The sequence below is a fragment of the Tasmannia lanceolata genome, unplaced genomic scaffold (assembly GCF_043159265.1).
Source record: "Tasmannia lanceolata isolate RefF3 unplaced genomic scaffold, GAP_Taslan_0.1 ptg000015l, whole genome shotgun sequence".
NCBI classification, from domain to species: domain Eukaryota; kingdom Viridiplantae; phylum Streptophyta; class Magnoliopsida; order Canellales; family Winteraceae; genus Tasmannia; species Tasmannia lanceolata.
The window spans coordinates 13,611,830-13,629,655 of record NW_027518692.1 but is presented as its reverse complement, the minus strand read 5'-3'; the positions used below and the strand labels follow the sequence as shown (position 1 = coordinate 13,629,655).

Here is a 17,826-nt window from a genome sequence, read left to right as displayed (position 1 = left end):
CGGTACCTCATTTTCTGAGTCTATTTGTGAATGGTCTCATGTTTTCCTTGAGCCCGTTTGTGAACGGTGCCTCGTTTCTCGAATCCATTTGTGAATGGTCTCGTCTTCTCCTTGAGCCCGTTGGTGAACGGTACCTCATTTTCTGAGCCCATTTGTGAATGGTCTTTTTATTCTCCTTGAGCCCGTTTGTGAACGGTACCTCATTTTCTGAGTCTATTTGTGAATGGTCTCATGTTTTCCTTGAGCCCGTTTGTGAACGGTGCCTCGTTTCTCGAATCCATTTGTGAATGGTCTCGTCTTCTCCTTGAGCCCGTTGGTGAAGGGTACCTCATTTTCTGAGCCCATTTGTGAATGGTCTTTTATTCTCCTTGAGCCCGTTTGTGAATGGTACCTCATTTTCTGAGTCCATTTGTGAATGGTCTCATGTTCTCCTTGAGCCCGTTTGGGAACGGTGCCTCGGTTCTCGAGTCCATTTGTGAATGGTCTCGTCTTCTCCTTAAGCCCGTTTGTGAACGGTGCCTCGTTTCTCGAGTCCATTTGTGAATGGTCTCGTCTTCTCCTTGAGCCCGTTTGTGAACGGTACCTCATTTTCTGAGTCCATTTGTGAATGGTCTCTTATTCTCCTTGAACCCGTTTGTGAACGGTGCCTCATTTCTCGAGTCCATTTGTAAATGGTCCCGTCTTCTCCTTAAGCCCGTTTGTGAACGGTACTTCATTTTCTGAGTCTATTTGTGAATGGTCTCATGTCCTCCTTGAGCCCGTTTGTGGACGCTGCCTTATTTCTGAAAAATCAAAAATTCATCAAATCCAATCCTACGTCAAATTCAAGTTTATGAAAAATCTCTAAATTCTTCGTGGTTGAAGCTATCTTGTTTCTTTGAGCCCATTTGTGAACGGTGCCTCATTTCTCGAGTCCATTTATGAATGGTCTCATGTTCTCCTAGAGCCCGTTTGTGAACGGTGCCTCGTTTCTCGAGTCCATTTGTGAATGGTCTCGTCTTCTCCTTAAGCCCGTTTGTGAACGGTACCTCATTTTCTGAGTCTATTTGTGAATGGTCTCATGTTTTCCTTGAGCCCGTTTGTGAACGGTGCCTCGTTTCTCGAATCCATTTGTGAATGGTCTCGTCTTCTCCTTGAGCCCGTTGGTGAACGGTACCTCATTTTCTGAGCCCATTTGTGAATGGTCTTTTTATTCTCCTTGAGCCCGTTTGTGAACGGTACCTCATTTTCTGAGTCTATTTGTGAATGGTCTCATGTTTTCCTTGAGCCCGTTGTGAACGGTGCCTCGTTTCTCGAATCCATTTGTGAATGGTCTCGTCTTCTCCTTGAGCCCGTTGGTGAACGGTACCTCATTTTCTGAGCCCATTTGTGAATGGTCTTTTATTCTCCTTGAGCCCGTTTGTGAATGGTACCTCATTTTCTGAGTCCATTTGTGAATGGTCTCATGTTCTCCTTGAGGCCGTTTGTGAACGGTGCCTCGTTTCTCGAGTCCATTTGTGAATGGTCATGTGTTCTCTTTAAGCCCGTTTGTAAACGGTACCTCATTTTCGAGTCCATTTGTGAATGGTCTCGTCTTCTCCTTGAGCCCGTTTGTGAACGGTACCTCATTTTCTGAATCCATTTGTGAATGGTCTCTTATCCTCCTTGAGCCCGCTTGTGAAAGATGTCTCATTTTCTTTTAAAAAAAAAAAAAAAAAAAAAAAAACCGCTTGAGAACGATCTTTGTTCTTTCTGTTCGGAATCCATTCGAAAGTGGTATCTCATTCTCTCGTTGCCCGTTTGTGAACGGCACCGCATCAGGATTTCTTATTATGTTCTAATTCTAGGATTTCATTTAGGGCCTTGCATTAGGTAGTAAATGTTTGCGTCTAAGTTCCGTTTGTGTAGAGTCTTTTGTCGATTAAAGCTACGCAAAATGGCTCTGTCATTTTGACTTTGGTATTCGATGACTACGTCATCTCTACCAAAGAGGGGCATCTGTAGACACCCCATTTTGCTCTACCTTAATCGATAAAGAAATTAGGGTTTGTTTTCCGTCGGTTTTCCAATGTCTTTCTTTCCCGCATCCGTTTGTTACATTTCTAAATATTTTTGGTCGTTTCCGTCGTGTTTCGTATTTTCCCGCTAAATGTTGAGAAGGATTATTCAGAAAAATCTAAACCAGAGAGAATTGGGACCCGTTTGGTGGGCCCGCATTGGGTGCTTCGATTAAATTTGGATCGAGAAAGTTGGACCCATTTGGTGGGGCCGCATGATGCATTTTGATTAAATTTGGACTCGTTTGGTGGGCCCGCATTGAACATTTGTTTAAAATCGAATCAACCGAGGGCCCACATTGTGGGGCCCGCGTTGTGGGGCCTCAGTGGGGCCTCTTGTGAGGCCTCTTATGAAGAGCAATGATGGTAGCTCTCCACTAAGAAACATGATGGGCCCTCCACTAAGAGCAATAATGATGGACTCTCCACTAAGAAACATGATGGGCCCTCCACTAAGAGCAATAATGATGGACTCTCCACTAAGAAACATGATGGGCCCTCCACTAAGAGCAATAATGATGGACTCTCCACTAAGAAACATGATGGGCCCTCCACTAAGAACAATAATGATGGATTCTCCACTAAGAGGGACAACATGATGAGCTCTCCACCAACATATCTCTCTCTCTCTCTTTCTCTCCCTATATATATCTCCCTTCCCATCCATAAGAGAGAGGAAAAAAAAAAAGAAATTTATCTTCCATTATCTCTTTCTCTTCCATTATCTCTTCTAATCACTCCCTCCAATCCCTTTCCTCAATATATTCTTCCATCCCTCTCCCTAATATTCTTCTTCCATTATCTCTTCACTCCCTCAATCACTCCCTCTAAACACTCCAGAGAAAGCGAAAGACGGCGGAGCGGATCGGCGGCGGCAGGATTTTTTATATTTTTTTGGATTGGGCGGAGATCTTCACCACAGGTAGGTGCATTGTTCTCAAAATATTTCTGTATTTTTCCGAATTTTTCTGATTTTTTCCGCAAATTGTGTTTTAAAAATGGAAAACTCTTCAAAAAACATCTTTTGACGAAGAAAAATTAAATTATATACCAAACAGATTCTAAAATTAATGAAATTTCGTGGGAAAATAATATGTTACTGATTCATTTTACCATGAATTTGTAAAGATTTTTGGAGTTTATTTGGTATATTATTTAATATTTTCTTTGAAACTTATCAGATTTTAGGAGAATTTTTACTAACATCAGATCATCATTAAAATTCATCAAAGTTTTACAGTAGTCTTATCTTCCATATTACTTGTTACTGTAAAATTTTCGTGTGATTTAGATCTGTTTTAATATGGGATGTAGTGTTAATTTATAATCTGGTCTGGAAATTGTAAAATCCGAAATTGGTAGTAAATAATTTCTAAAATTCATGAAAATCTCACTGCATGCTATTTTGATTCATATAGTATTTCTGTAGAAATTTCATAGAATTTAGAGTTATATTTCTACTAGTTTATGTGTTAATTGTGCAATCTGGACATTTAATGGTTTAATCAAGATTAAATGTGAATTTAATGTAAAAATATGCAAAACTCATCCTGTAAGCTACATACATTTTCATCTTGCTGCTGTAGAAATTTCAAATCATTTCGAATTTATTTGCAACAATTTCACTTGTAAAACCGCTCATATGCTTAAAATTGATAAAATCCATGGAAAATTCGAAATTAATTGAAAATCATATAAAAATTCCTAAAGAACTTTAAAATTCTGTCACATGTTCACTCCTTAATCCATTGAAACAGAAATTTTAGAATCTTTAGATTTTCCTGGAAAAATGGCCCGTGCATCCATAATCGTATCCCAATTGCAACTTGATCTTTGACAATTTGAATATTTAAGTTATAGCATGTTGTTGGCTCCGAGGTTAGTGTCCACGGAAATCCTGAGATTCTGCCAGGCAATAAGATGCTATAACCTAAGTATTAAATTGCACAAGGAAAGAGCGCACGATTCCCTCCTTTGGATGCCATTCAAGGCCGAAATTGGTGAACCCTAGAACCATTGGTAATCCTTAAATGTCTAGAAACTGAAAATCTTCGAAATCTGAAACTCATTAACCTCGAGAACTTAAATCGATTTATCTTGTGTCTTTCGGAACCATTGGATTATGGTTTCCAATCTAAGAACCATTAGAGCCCAATTTAGGAACACTGGTGTCGTGCCGTGTCCTAGGTTTTAGGGAGTCCTAGAGTTAGGAGTCCAGCCTCATCACGGACGCTTGCTATGAATAGCAACCGTACCATAGGTCTAGTTACACTAGTCACCCGATCTTTCCCTAGGACAAGCCTAGTAAACTAGGATGTAGGCAAAACCTGCATTAGTCTAAGGGACAACTTGCGTTCAGATAAGAATCATATAGCATCTTAGATGAAATCCTAAGATAATAAAATCCTCAACTTGAATTAAATAATTCCTCTTAAAACTGTTGAAACAGTCAAATCCGTCTAAGTCGGTGTCCTAGTTGAGTTAGGCATATGTAGCTTAGCTTAGGTGCACCGAACTACGTCGACTCTGATCCCAGTGAGGCTTGGGTACGTAGGCAGCTTGGATGTCTGACGGCATACCACCCGCGAGTCGGCACCACAACAAATTGTGGTGTTTTGTATATTAATTTTCTTGTAAATACTTAATCAAATCAGTTAGGGTTTTCCATGAAATTAGAATTCTAGGAGAACTTTCACGTAGAATGAATCCAGACAAATTAATAAATCAAGATACACATCTAGGATTCACATTGAAATTAGATTCTAGGATGCGTGTCACTTAGTTCGCACATTAACATAGAGTTGAATGAGCCATTTAAAATAAATTTAAAAGAGTTAGCTTTTGGAATCGAAGACCGATTATCGGACAAGAATGGTGCATGTGGTGGATAACTCCCCATACCTTCCATTCTCGTAACCAGGTAGCGAGTCTAGATTTCTGGTTAATTACGGGTCCTAGATCCCACATCTAGGTGGCGACTCTGTCAGTCTCTTTCGTGTGGAATTCGGATTGCCTTAGTGATCCCAAGTCCACAGGAAAGACGAATTCAAATCAATATTAAAATGCACACGCCAATCGCGTGGGAACGAGAGACCAAGAGAGAGAGCGCGGCGGCTCGCGCCCCACGCCCCTCTCGCGGGATCATGTCCCACAGTCTGGCGACTCTGCTGGGGACCACCTAACTTCATTAAAATTTCAAAAGATAATTCATTTGAATTTAATTTAACTGGCTCATAAAAACTCTATACTTGTTAGATTAGTTTGTCTCGTTTTATTTTCTCATCACATTTTACTCGAACTTAATTTAACAAAACCTGAAGGCATCATAGATTGCGCGAACTTATTGCACACACTTACATCACTTGCATCTAAACCCTTGCATTTCACATGCACACACGTCCTATTTTAGGAACCCGGAGTGTTATCTAGCATGGTTGACTGGGATTTCATCACCTGGTGCCTCTGTGCTAGAGAAGCATTCCACCCTTAGCCTAGTACCTTTATGGTGCGTAAACGGATCTCTTGTTCACGTACTGATACGCCGGACACTGGTACAGTATATCGAACATGGATTCGCGCTAAGGGGACTCTTGGCCTTACCCCTAGATTAACCCACACATGCATGCAGTATACGAACACATGTGCACCACATGTGTGAGCCTAGTTTAGGATATCTTACCCATTTGTGTCTAGATTAGGCCGTAGTCCATCTTCCAATGGCTACGATCGGTCCTAGGTACACAAACAAAGTCATGAGTCGAGATCCTCTCTCCACTCCGCTAGATTAGGATTAGGGTTGATGCCTTCAGGTAACACTGTTAAAATGTGCGAAGACTAAAAACTTTTCCTTTGGGGTTAGGATATAAATCCCATCATTTCCAAAGATCTCATAGGATTAGTCATTCATGATCTATCCGTTGAAAGCAATCTTATACTATCTCATCTAATCTCTTGATCGTGCGTCTTTCATTCTTCTGTCATACGATTCGATCGTATCTTCATGACATCCCCTAACTGGCAGGAGCAGAATCTCACAATCTTTCGATTATGCAATCTCATGATCTGATCATGCCTGGTCCAGATGATCCAATCTTGCTTGTACCCTTGGTCTTTTCTTACTCTAAGGGCAACCTTTTTCAAGAATATTTTGCTAAGTCCTTCAGAGTTCACTATCATAATCCTTGAACTAGGGGCGTTCCCCTATGCGAATCAGTAATCATGGTCAGTACAATTGTTGAGTCCGGTCTTACATTTCAAGGTCAATGCCTAGTCCAGGCAAGATATCTTCTGCTTCTCTTTTTTATTTAGAGTTGTGAATCCTAAGAATGTTCAGGATAGGTCATCAGATGTAATAGCCATTTCTTTAAATAAAAATTTCAGTTCCAAAAGTTCATTGGTGTCTGTTTCTTAAGTGTGCTTCTGATCTTAAAATAAGACTCCCTCATCAAATGAGGACAAAATTGACGAAACTCCACTTGAGTCACAACGATTACTTGAACAAGAGGAGGAGCGCCAATCTCAGCCTTTCAAAGATGAAATTAAAGTGGTAAACACTGGCACTGAAACCTTGATCCAGTAAATGCCGATTGAAAATACATTACCCTCTGAAGAGTGTGAAGAATTGGTAAACCCATTTTGAGGATAAAAAGATGGTCCGGTAAGTGTTACCATTAATGCCAAGAGAAAGACCCAGATAGAAGGTTCAAGAAAGAATGAAGTGAATATCATATGCTATGCAAGGGGCATGGAGTGGAAACAACTTTCATATTACCAATCAATGACCTTGGTTCTCAAATTCATAACATGAAGCCATCAAATTCGAGATAAGAAGTTCAAGAGCAAGCATTGAAAAGTGATCATCAGATATCAAGAGTTACAAATCCATAGATGGAGGATGTCGAAGAACAAGTTTCGCTCTATGAAAGTCGAAGGCACGTATTAGAATCTTGAAAGAAGAAGATTTATTATCTCTTACCTGGAAATGCCGTCAAACTCCGTAAAAAAAAGAAAAAGAAAATAAAAAAATAAATAATCAGTACCAGAGGGACTCTAGTAAACTAGATCGACTCCCAATCTGAACATCGGAAGGCCTCCTTTGGCCGAATAAATCCCAAAATCAGAACCCAACGTCAAAAGAATACTGGTTTGCAAACCCTTCGAGCCTAAATGAAATTTTCTTGAAAACCCATCAAACTAGGGGCATTCGCCCCGAACAACGCGAGACCTGATCCCTACACTGGGGTACGTAGGCAGCTCGGTTAAACTGAGTTCGGTCGATTCAAAAAAGAAAAGCAATTCAATCAATCCAAAAAAAAAAAAAAAAAAAAAGAAATTCAATCCTTTCAGAAAAAGAGGGACAAGTTCCTAAAGAAGAGAAGTCAATTATTCCAGAAAGAAGAGAAAAAAAAAATCAATAAACCTTCGAACAATTTATCTTCAAACTAGGGGCATTCGCCCTGAACTACACACGACCTGATTCCTACCTTGGGATATGTAGGCAACCTGTTCACAGGTTCGGTCGAAATCTTTGTTGAACCTTAAGCCATTCTTTGAAAAGCCCTATCCTACCTATAAAGTCCTTCCGATGTTCAGAACTAATGATCTAGGTCCCGAAAAAAAAAAAAAAAAATGATGATGAATAAAAAAAAAATGGAGTTTGAAGATCTGCTAGACTGAAAACCTGAAAGGGCGGTTTAGGCAAAATTTAAGATCATTCCCTGCTAAGTTGAAAACGCGAAAGGGCGGCTTAGGCAAAAGCTAAGGGGATAGCCTGCTGAATCGAAAACCTAGAAGGGCGGTTCAGGCAAAAGCTAAGGGGATAGCCTGCTGAATCGAAAACCTAGAAGGGCGGTTCAGGCAAAAGTTAAGGCTACCACGGTCCGCCAAGTTAAAAACCCTGAAGAGGTGACTTGGTCATGGTAAGAGAATCATTGTAAGAAGGCTACAGCCGGTATCAGGACTGAAGATCAACTGAAGTTCAAGCAAATTCAAGTGACATCCTCAAAACTGGGGGCATTGGAGCTAAGCAATCCTAGGAGTTGTAATTAAATCATTGAGGCATTACTATTTTAAGGAAAAAGTCCAGTGTTTACCAATTAAAAAAAAATATTCCTTGAAAGGATAGACTTACCAAATAAAACGTTAACTAAGTCAGAAGCATTACTGTGTCTGTCAGTGTAGTTAATCAATCGTTGTTATTCTATGTTCATTCCTTCAGAGCTCCTCAATCCTTTGAGTAGTGTCTTTTATCTAAGTTTTCTCTTTAAAAAGAGTCAATCGTCGTCCTTGTGTCCAAAATGATGCAACTGTCTCGGTGAAGGAGGCCCGGCTTCGTCAGCTCCCTGCGATTGTACCTGAAAGAGCTTGAGAATCCAGTCAAACAGCTTCATTTCAAAGATGATCAACTCAGAAGAGTTCAGAAGTAGAAACATCAGAAAGCCCAGCTTCCGTAATAAGATCATACCCCAGGAAGGCATCTTAAGCTTGGAAGAGCCTCAGATGCAATGATGGTCGAGCCAATTTCTCAGAAAGATGAACTGTTAAAATTCAGAATTTCCTTCCAGTTAGTTAAATACTTTCCTGGTCAAGAAATGTTTATCTAAACACCTATCAAGAGGCAAGTCCCACTTTTCCATGATTATATCCAAGAGAGCCGTTGTTCTAGATTACCAATTTCAAGTGTCTTGTTCAAGGTTTCAGTCATCCAAATCCCCAAAGACAAGACCAGCAGTCTCTTTGAGAAAAATCTTGTTGAAGTTTCATAAAAGTGTTTCTAATCCATTCTTGTTAGTAATGGTTCTTCGGTTTGCCGTTTCATCATTCGTCAAAGTCCTAGTTTCCGATATCTTTGTCAGGCACGATCTATAACATCCTCGATTTCATTAAGTTCAAAAAAATCAAAAATTCATCAAATCCAATCCTATGTCAAATTCAAGTTCATGAAAAATCTCTAAATTCTTCGTTATTGAATTCATCAATCAAAGCTATCTTGTTTCTTTGAGCCTGTTTGTGAACGGTGCCTCTTTTCTCGAGTCCATTTGTAAATGGTCTCGTCTTCTCCTTGAACCCGTTTGTGAACGGTGTCTCATTTTTCTGAGTCCATTTACGGTCTCATGTCCTCCTTGAGCCCGTTTGTGGACGGTGCCTTATTTCTGAAAAATCAAAAATTCATCAAATCCAATCCTATGTCAAATTCAAGTTCATGAAAAAACTCTAAATTCTTCGTTGTTGAGTTCATCAATCAAAGCTATCTTGTTTCTTTGAGCCCGTTTGTGAACGGTGCCTCATTTCTCGAGTCCATTTGTAAATGGTCCCGTCTTCTCCTTAAGCCCGTTTGTGAACGGTACTTCATTTTCTGAGTCTATTTGTGAATGGTCTCATGTCCTCCTTGAGCCCGTTTGTGGACGCTGCCTTATTTCTGAAAAATCAAAAATTCATCAAATCCAATCCTACGTCAAATTCAAGTTTATGAAAAATCTCTAAATTCTTCGTGGTTGAAGCTATCTTGTTTCTTTGAGCCCATTTGTGAACGGTGCCTCATTTCTCGAGTCCATTTATGAATGGTCTCATGTTCTCCTAGAGCCCGTTTGTGAACGGTGCCTCGTTTCTCGAGTCCATTTGTGAATGGTCTCGTTTTCTCCTTAAGCCCGTTTGTGAACGGTACCTCATTTTCTGAGTCTATTTGTGAATGGTCTCATGTTTTCCTTGAGCCCGTTTGTGAACGGTGCCTCGTTTCTCGAATCCATTTGTGAATGGTCTCGTCTTCTCCTTGAGCCCGTTGGTGAACGGTACCTCATTTTCTGAGCCCATTTGTGAATGGTCTTTTTATTCTCCTTGAGCCCGTTTGTGAACGGTACCTCATTTTCTGAGTCTATTTGTGAATGGTCTCATGTTTTCCTTGAGCCCGTTTGTGAACGGTGCCTCGTTTCTCGAATCCATTTGTGAATGGTCTCGTCTTCTCCTTGAGCCCGTTGGTGAAGGGTACCTCATTTTCTGAGCCCATTTGTGAATGGTCTTTTATTCTCCTTGAGCCCGTTTGTGAATGGTACCTCATTTTCTGAGTCCATTTGTGAATGGTCTCATGTTCTCCTTGAGCCCGTTTGGGAACGGTGCCTCGGTTCTCGAGTCCATTTGTGAATGGTCTCGTCTTCTCCTTAAGCCCGTTTGTGAACGGTGCCTCGTTTCTCGAGTCCATTTGTGAATGGTCTCGTCTTCTCCTTGAGCCCGTTTGTGAACGGTACCTCATTTTCTGAGTCCATTTGTGAATGGTCTCTTATTCTCCTTGAACCCGTTTGTGAACGGTGCCTCATTTCTCGAGTCCATTTGTAAATGGTCCCGTCTTCTCCTTAAGCCCGTTTGTGAACGGTACTTCATTTTCTGAGTCTATTTGTGAATGGTCTCATGTCCTCCTTGAGCCCGTTTGTGGACGCTGCCTTATTTCTGAAAAATCAAAAATTCATCAAATCCAATCCTACGTCAAATTCAAGTTTATGAAAAATCTCTAAATTCTTCGTGGTTGAAGCTATCTTGTTTCTTTGAGCCCATTTGTGAACGGTGCCTCATTTCTCGAGTCCATTTATGAATGGTCTCATGTTCTCCTAGAGCCCGTTTGTGAACGGTGCCTCGTTTCTCGAGTCCATTTGTGAATGGTCTCGTCTTCTCCTTAAGCCCGTTTGTGAACGGTACCTCATTTTCTGAGTCTATTTGTGAATGGTCTCATGTTTTCCTTGAGCCCGTTTGTGAACGGTGCCTCGTTTCTCGAATCCATTTGTGAATGGTCTCGTCTTCTCCTTGAGCCCGTTGGTGAACGGTACCTCATTTTCTGAGCCCATTTGTGAATGGTCTTTTTATTCTCCTTGAGCCCGTTTGTGAACGGTACCTCATTTTCTGAGTCTATTTGTGAATGGTCTCATGTTTTCCTTGAGCCCGTTGTGAACGGTGCCTCGTTTCTCGAATCCATTTGTGAATGGTCTCGTCTTCTCCTTGAGCCCGTTGGTGAACGGTACCTCATTTTCTGAGCCCATTTGTGAATGGTCTTTTATTCTCCTTGAGCCCGTTTGTGAATGGTACCTCATTTTCTGAGTCCATTTGTGAATGGTCTCATGTTCTCCTTGAGGCCGTTTGTGAACGGTGCCTCGTTTCTCGAGTCCATTTGTGAATGGTCATGTGTTCTCTTTAAGCCCGTTTGTAAACGGTACCTCATTTTCGAGTCCATTTGTGAATGGTCTCGTCTTCTCCTTGAGCCCGTTTGTGAACGGTACCTCATTTTCTGAATCCATTTGTGAATGGTCTCTTATCCTCCTTGAGCCCGCTTGTGAAAGATGTCTCATTTTCTTTAAAAAAAAAAAAAAAAAAAAAAAAAACCGCTTGAGAACGATCTTTGTTCTTTCTGTTCGGAATCCATTCGAAAGTGGTATCTCATTCTCTCGTTGCCCGTTTGTGAACGGCACCGCATCAGGATTTCTTATTATGTTCTAATTCTAGGATTTCATTTAGGGCCTTGCATTAGGTAGTAAATGTTTGCGTCTAAGTTCCGTTTGTGTAGAGTCTTTTGTCGATTAAAGCTACGCAAAATGGCTCTGTCATTTTGACTTTGGTATTCGATGACTACGTCATCTCTACCAAAGAGGGGCATCTGTAGACACCCCATTTTGCTCTACCTTAATCGATAAAGAAATTAGGGTTTGTTTTCCGTCGGTTTTCCAATGTCTTTCTTTCCCGCATCCGTTTGTTACATTTCTAAATATTTTTGGTCGTTTCCGTCGTGTTTCGTATTTTCCCGCTAAATGTTGAGAAGGATTATTCAGAAAAATCTAAACCAGAGAGAATTGGGACCCGTTTGGTGGGCCCGCATTGGGTGCTTCGATTAAATTTGGATCGAGAAAGTTGGACCCATTTGGTGGGGCCGCATGATGCATTTTGATTAAATTTGGACTCGTTTGGTGGGCCCGCATTGAACATTTGTTTAAAATCGAATCAACCGAGGGCCCACATTGTGGGGCCCGCGTTGTGGGGCCTCAGTGGGGCCTCTTGTGAGGCCTCTTATGAAGAGCAATGATGGTAGCTCTCCACTAAGAAACATGATGGGCCCTCCACTAAGAGCAATAATGATGGACTCTCCACTAAGAAACATGATGGGCCCTCCACTAAGAGCAATAATGATGGACTCTCCACTAAGAAACATGATGGGCCCTCCACTAAGAGCAATAATGATGGACTCTCCACTAAGAAACATGATGGGCCCTCCACTAAGAACAATAATGATGGATTCTCCACTAAGAGGGACAACATGATGAGCTCTCCACCAACATATCTCTCTCTCTCTCTTTCTCTCCCTATATATATCTCCCTTCCCATCCATAAGAGAGAGGAAAAAAAAAAGAAATTTATCTTCCATTATCTCTTTCTCTTCCATTATCTCTTCTAATCACTCCCTCCAATCCCTTTCCTCAATATATTCTTCCATCCCTCTCCCTAATATTCTTCTTCCATTATCTCTTCACTCCCTCAATCACTCCCTCTAAACACTCCAGAGAAAGCGAAAGACGGCGGAGCGGATCGGCGGCGGCAGGATTTTTTATATTTTTTTGGATTGGGCGGAGATCTTCACCACAGGTAGGTGCATTGTTCTCAAAATATTTCTGTATTTTTCCGAATTTTTCTGATTTTTTCCGCAAATTGTGTTTTAAAAATGGAAAACTCTTCAAAAAACATCTTTTGACGAAGAAAAATTAAATTATATACCAAACAGATTCTAAAATTAATGAAATTTCGTGGGAAAATAATATGTTACTGATTCATTTTACCATGAATTTGTAAAGATTTTTGGAGTTTATTTGGTATATTATTTAATATTTTCTTTGAAACTTATCAGATTTTAGGAGAATTTTTACTAACATCAGATCATCATTAAAATTCATCAAATTTTTACAGTAGTCTTATCTTCCATATTACTTGTTACTGTAAAATTTTCGTGTGATTTAGATCTGTTTTAATATGGGATGTAGTGTTAATTTATAATCTGGTCTGGAAATTGTAAAATCCGAAATTGGTAGTAAATAATTTCTAAAATTCATGAAAATCTCACTGCATGCTATTTTGATTCATATAGTATTTCTGTAGAAATTTCATAGAATTTAGAGTTATATTTCTACTAGTTTATGTGTTAATTGTGCAATCTGGACATTTAATGGTTTAATCAAGATTAAATGTGAATTTAATGTAAAAATATGCAAAACTCATCCTGTAAGCTACATACATTTTCATCTTGCTGCTGTAGAAATTTCAAATCATTTCGAATTTATTTGCAACAATTTCACTTGTAAAACCGCTCATATGCTTAAAATTGATAAAATCCATGGAAAATTCGAAATTAATTGAAAATCATATAAAAATTCCTAAAGAACTTTAAAATTCTGTCACATGTTCACTCCTTAATCCATTGAAACAGAAATTTTAGAATCTTTAGATTTTCCTGGAAAAATGGCCCGTGCATCCATAATCGTATCCCAATTGCAACTTGATCTTTGACAATTTGAATATTTAAGTTATAGCATGTTGTTGGCTCCGAGGTTAGTGTCCACGGAAATCCTGAGATTCTGCCAGGCAATAAGATGCTATAACCTAAGTATTAAATTGCACAAGGAAAGAGCGCACGATTCCCTCCTTTGGATGCCATTCAAGGCCGAAATTGGTGAACCCTAGAACCATTGGTAATCCTTAAATGTCTAGAAACTGAAAATCTTCGAAATCTGAAACTCATTAACCTCGAGAACTTAAATCGATTTATCTTGTGTCTTTCGGAACCATTGGATTATGGTTTCCAATCTAAGAACCATTAGAGCCCAATTTAGGAACACTGGTGTCGTGCCGTGTCCTAGGTTTTAGGGAGTCCTAGAGTTAGGAGTCCAGCCTCATCACGGACGCTTGCTATGAATAGCAACCGTACCATAGGTCTAGTTACACTAGTCACCCGATCTTTCCCTATGACAAGCCTAGTAAACTAGGATGTAGGCAAAACCTGCATTAGTCTAAGGGACAACTTGCGTTCAGATAAGAATCATATAGCATCTTAGATGAAATCCTAAGATAATAAAATCCTCAACTTGAATTAAATAATTCCTCTTAAAACTGTTGAAACAGTCAAATCCGTCTAAGTCGGTGTCCTAGTTGAGTTAGGCATATGTAGCTTAGCTTAGGTGCACCGAACTACGTCGACTCTGATCCCAGTGAGGCTTGGGTACGTAGGCAGCTTGGATGTCTGACGGCATACCACCCGCGAGTCGGCACCACAACAAATTGTGGTGTTTTGTATATTAATTTTCTTGTAAATACTTAATCAAATCAGTTAGGGTTTTCCATGAAATTAGAATTCTAGGAGAACTTTCACGTAGAATGAATCCAGACAAATTAATAAATCAAGATACACATCTAGGATTCACATTGAAATTAGATTCTAGGATGCGTGTCACTTAGTTCGCACATTAACATAGAGTTGAATGAGCCATTTAAAATAAATTTAAAAGAGTTAGCTTTTGGAATCGAAGACCGATTATCGGACAAGAATGGTGCATGTGGTGGATAACTCCCCATACCTTCCATTCTCGTAACCAGGTAGCGAGTCTAGATTTCTGGTTAATTACGGGTCCTAGATCCCACATCTAGGTGGCGACTCTGTCAGTCTCTTTCGTGTGGAATTCGGATTGCCTTAGTGATCCCAAGTCCACAGGAAAGACGAATTCAAATCAATATTAAAATGCACACGCCAATCGCGTGGGAACGAGAGACCAAGAGAGAGAGCGCGGCGGCTCGCGCCCCACGCCCCTCTCGCGGGATCATGTCCCACACCGGTCGGCCTGATATGACTAGAAATTTGTCGCGCAATATCCTGGTCGGCTTGAGAGAACCAGATTTTTGTCACGCTATATCCTGCTTGGCTTAAGATGATCAGAAATTTCAAGTGAAATATCCCGCTCGGCCATGTGTGATCTGAAAGGCTGGATGAACTGGATTTTGGATGGGCTGCCACTTGCTTACTGTAGGCAAGTCTGAAAGGCTGCGTTGTATGCAGGTCGGCCAAATTCTGGTCGAACTGGTCATCACGACGAGCTTCAGCTAATCCTTTTTGGATAGGTTTATTCGTTGCATTAGTAACGACTCGATCTTCGACCTTGCTCGAGGTAGGCTTTTGGCCCGGAGCGAGCACCTTCAAATCGACTTAGAAATTAGCATTTTACAGTTTCAACCGAACGGATCAGTTTCAGGCCCAACCCGAGGTGGATCTCCGGCTTTAGGCATGTCCAATCGGAGCTGGGACTCAGGTTTTTGGACTTATGTTTATTCTAACCGAGCAGGTCAGTCTTAGGCCCAACCCGAGGTGGACCTCAGGCTTTAGGCATGTCCAACCCGAGCTGTGACTCAGGTTTTTGGACTTATGTTCAGTCTAACCGAGCAGGTCGGTCTTAGGCCCAACCCGAGGTGGACCTCAGGCTTTAAGCATGTCCAATCCGAGCTGGGACTCAAGTATTTGGACTTATCCCTCTTGTTTCCTTTGGAAAGCATTTTCGCCGACCACCTAACGAAATCTTCTTCTCTGATCACAGCCAAGATGCAGGTTCTAGACGTGTTGAGGGGCGTATAGCTCTCTTCCCTTCTTTGATGGCTCCTTTCTCTTCTTGGAGGCTTATCCTCCCTGCGTTGCTTCGTAGGGTTTCTCTTTCGAAGTTCTCCTCCGGTTCGAATCCAGTGCAGCTAGCGTCTCTTCTACGGATATATACTCTTTGGCTCCAGTCATGAGATCCGCCAAGGAGTGTGGGTTTCGACGGGCTACAGTTCGTCGAATTCATTGGATTTGGCTCCCGCGAGGAGCGCATTTGTGGCAGGCGAGGGATCTAGGTTCGGGACTTGGAGGGCCTCCCTGTTGAATCGGTTCATGAACGCTTTCAGAGACTCGCCATCATCTTATCTTAACGCCATTAAGGATGCCGCTGTCTTTCGTGGCCTTCGACTACTCATGAAGTGTCGGACCAGATCATCCCCAAACTCCTCAAAATTGTCGATGGAGTTTGGTTTAAGGCGTGAGTACCAATCTCTTACAGCTCCCGTTAGTGTGGTTGGGAAGGCCCTGTAAAGGAATCTATCGGAGGAACCATGCAGAAGCATCATGGTTCAGAACATCTCCAAATGATCCACGGGATCAATCGTTTCATCATATTGCGGGACTGACAGCATCTTGAACCCTTTGGGCACTGGCGCGCGTAATACTTTCTGTAAAGGGAGGTCTGCTTGAGAATGGTCTTGAAATGGGCCGATTATGATCATTTGTCAGCTCCTCGATTCGATTATCTATTTCTTCAATTCTTCGTAGCATTGGGTCGGCTCTCCTCTCTACTCGGCTAGCTGGTTTGTTCCTTCTCTCCATAGTGGGACATGCCGTTGAGTCTGAATGACTTTATGAGCTCTTTCGACGGTGTCGAGATCTCGCCTGTTCTGCACGATCCTCTCTGGCTCGGTGTCTATGCACTGAGCGAGATCGGGATCGGTGACAGGGATGAGGTTCTGTTTGTGCATGTCTTGTTCTTGAGTGATGGGTCCGCCTCATAAAGGAGTGGTGGGTCTGATCACGGCAGAGAGGTACATGCTCTTCTCTATGGGGGCTCAACCTCCCTTGTACAGGTCGGCAAACTTCTGGGAGATGTTGCTGAGGCTCTTGTTAGATCAGGTGCGTGTACTGATCAACAAGGGTTGTCATTTGTTGAAAAAGGGTTTGGATTTGCTTAGGCGTAGGAGTGAGATGGGGATCAGATGTTTGGAGCGAGTTGGGCTGTGCTCTGCTGTAATTGGGGGAACAACCACCTCTGAAGTCATCCACCCATTCTGCGCCGTGCGATGTGAGATAGGTCGGGTCGCCTGCGCAGGAGGGACTCGCGCATTCCTTCGTCCTGCCATTTATAATGGGATTTTAGAATGGCTTTTAGTTCATGGTCCCACGGATGGCGCCAATCTATTAGGCCCAAAATTTGTTACAGATGACAGGTCCAAACTGCTGAACTGATTGAGAATTATGTCCTGCACAGAAGTACACGAGGTCAGAAGACCAACCTAGGGTCGTACCTCCGAACGGGCCCTTCGACACTCAAGTCAGTAATGGGAACAAAATTGGGAAAACCAATGCTAGAGACGATGGCTTTTTTATGGATCCGGTCCCCTACCTTTGAGCCTTAGGAGGCCTTTTATAGTGGAGTTTTGGGTATTACATTACCCTTTTGCCCTTGGGGACAGGTGTCAGCTTATTAGTGGATCAAACTTTACCCTTTCCTTCTTTCCCTTGGACAGGTGCAAGATTGTGGTTGGGCGAGGTTTACACTTGATCTTGCCTTTTTTCGGCTGTAATGACCCTCTTACCCCTTGTTGGGTGATGAGCATGTGGGCTTGCCTTGGTGCCACGTGTTGATCCGTGAGTGAGGGATCTTTTTACTCCCCATCATACACTTCCACGCTTTGGCCAGCAGATCGTGTTTCGAGGGGGAACGTCTCGCTTTGTATGAGCCCCCTCGCCCAATGGACCCCAAGACCATGCAAATGAACACACCATGATCACCACTAGGATCGCGAGCCTGTGGCTTAGGCCATAGCTATGGTCTTTCAACTTGATGCCTAAGATTATCGCGATTACCACCTGCACCATCAATAACAGCAAGCCACTTGATATAATCACTTAAATAAGTAATCATGATTAGATCTCGGTAAATACATCTCGTTTTATTGAAAAACTTAACGGTGGAAAAGGTTA

The 17,826-nt window shown here is 41.6% G+C and overlaps 1 pseudogene; it reads right to left on the bottom strand.

Annotated features, from left to right (window-relative positions):
- Positions 1 to 17,826, bottom strand: part of LOC143891743 (sugar transport protein MST4-like) — a 30,786-nt pseudogene that overhangs the window by 10,092 nt on the left and 2,868 nt on the right.